This window comes from Gracilinanus agilis, chromosome 1 (assembly GCF_016433145.1).
Source record: "Gracilinanus agilis isolate LMUSP501 chromosome 1, AgileGrace, whole genome shotgun sequence".
NCBI lineage: Eukaryota > Metazoa > Chordata > Mammalia > Didelphimorphia > Didelphidae > Gracilinanus > Gracilinanus agilis.
This window is the reverse complement of record NC_058130.1, coordinates 653954515-653956853: the sequence shown is the minus strand read 5'-3', so window position 1 is coordinate 653956853 and position 2339 is coordinate 653954515. Positions and strand designations below refer to the sequence as shown.

General features: G+C 38.8%; 1 pseudogene; it reads right to left on the bottom strand.

Moving 5' to 3' along the window:
* Positions 1 to 898: 898 nt before the first annotated feature.
* LOC123255251 lies at positions 899 to 1497 on the bottom strand (annotated as a pseudogene).
* Between the last annotated feature and the right edge of the window lie 842 nt (positions 1498 to 2339).

The window sequence follows — 2339 nt, the reverse complement described above, 5'->3', positions numbered from 1 at the left end:
TAATGAAAAATGGAAATGCATTTTTAAATGATATTTTTCATAGTTGACATGTCCTTAAACAATATGTGTTTAATTCATATATATGTTTGTGTGTCTGTATTCCAAAATGTGTTATTAGAAAGAAAAACCCTATTATCAGCAGACCTTGGATGATGATAAAAAAGACATTATACACAATTAGAAGGATAAAAATCCTCTTAACAAATAAACAGGAGGGAACAGCAATAGGATAAGGAAAGGAATAGGAGTCCTCTTAAGGAACTGGGGAAATGAGAGAAGGAAGGATAAGATAGAGGTGGAAATTTTAGAATTAAATTCATATCAAGAAGTAGGAATTCGTAGTTGGAAGGGACTTTTGGAAAAATGGATTGGATAAGAATTAAAGGCTTAGGGTGAAGGGATAAAGGAAAGAACTTTGAAAAGGTGCACCAATTTGGTACCATAATGATAAGGGAGAGAATAAGGGAAGGTTTCTGGAAAAAGATGTGAATTGGAGAGGTATTTGTCAAAAGAAATTGGACATTTGTGGAGGGAAATGGCAGGAAGGAAGTAAGGAAGAAAGGAAGGAAGGAAAGAAGGAAGGAAAGAAGGAAGGAAAGAAGGAAGGAAGGAAGGAAAAAAGGAAGGAAGGAAGGTAGTTAGGAAGGAAGGAAGGAAGGAAAGAAGGAAGGAAGGTAGTTAGGAAGGAAGGAAGGAAGGAAGTTAGGAAGGAAGGAAGGAATAGGCAGAACAGAGTAGATGAAATGTGCAACTAGTAACTATGACACTGAGAGTAATTTTTTCTTTGTTTTTGTTTATTAATACAGTATTTATTTATCTTCCCTCTGTCAAACCCTGAGTCCACAGCTTTCCCCAGGGCTGCCTGGGGAGATGGAGGGGGATGTACACACTGCCTGGACTAGACACAGAAGGACCAAGAGGAGGAGGAACATTCAGAAATGTTAAGGGGTAGAAATGGCTCCATCACAAAGAGGATAAGGTAGGCCATCATCAGGTGAAAAAGCCCCATGACAAGAGTCTCAGGGCAAAGCCCAGGATGGTGTAGAAGAAGAGCTGCTGCTTCAGGGAGAGATTGCTGGCATAACCAATGATGAGACTTCCAAATACGGTGCCCATCCCAGCTCCAAAGCCAGCCATCCCCACAGTGTCAGCTGCAGCCCTGATGAATTTGACTGCTATGTCAATAGCCCTAGAGATGGCTCTATTTTGGAATCCACATCTGGGAAGGAGTGAGGTCAGGTGACCCAATGCTGCCAACGTGCTGAAGTTCTCATCCTTTCCAACCCCTGGTCATCTTAGCATTTCTGCAGATACTGAATGAGCCAGCAGCTGAGAGCTGCTCCTCACAAGAGCAGGGGTAGAGATGAACTTGGAGCAAGCATATATTTTCAGGGGGCGAGGGGATAAAACAGAAGAATTGCCTGCACAGTAGAGTAAACAGAACCATTGGCAGTAATTTTGATGAATCCAGCCACTCTGAAAATAAAAGAGGTGCATAAAGTGAAGGTGAGGGGTTGGAGGAGAATATACGATGTCTTAGCTTTCCCAGAGAATGCAAGGGTAGAAGTCATGATCTTTGTCAAAATTGGGACTAAATGGATATAATTGGAAGAGATAAATGGGGTAACTAAGCAATGGAGCACTAAGAAGAATGAAGCATTATCAGTATTGGACCTTTCCACACAAAAATTTATAGGATCCAAATTTCTAAAGGGAAAATTAAATTAGAGCTGGAAATAAATAACAAAATAATGATAGTGTGGTACTTTACTTTTCACCTCTTAAAACTAGATAAATCTAAACTGAAAAATGAATAAGAAAGAAGTTGAATAAGTTAAATATGATGGATATCAGAAGACTCCCACACACCTACATAAGGCTAGTAATAGACCTAAGCCTGAGCATACACATAATCCAAAAATAGTTTCTGGTGGACAACCAACGGTTTAGAGAAAATAAATATTCTGCAAAAGTCATACTTTAACACATCATATTGTAGATGAAAACGTACATTCCTGAGGTGTTGTGGCATTGGAGCAAAAATTCAACTGGTTATGACCAAACTGGAAAGATTTGGGTTATTTTTAAAAGTATGGTTCTGGAAACAGATTGTGTCTGTTGCTTAAAGATGAATACAGTTAAATATCATGTTGGTAATATATCATAAATGAGAACTAGTTGGGTTAAAATGACCAAACTGAATGCTTATAAGAATATAGAGAAATAGACCTAATATTACATTCCTAGAGCAGCTGTGAACACACACACACACACACTCACACACACACACACACACACACACACACACACACACACACACACACACATATATATATATA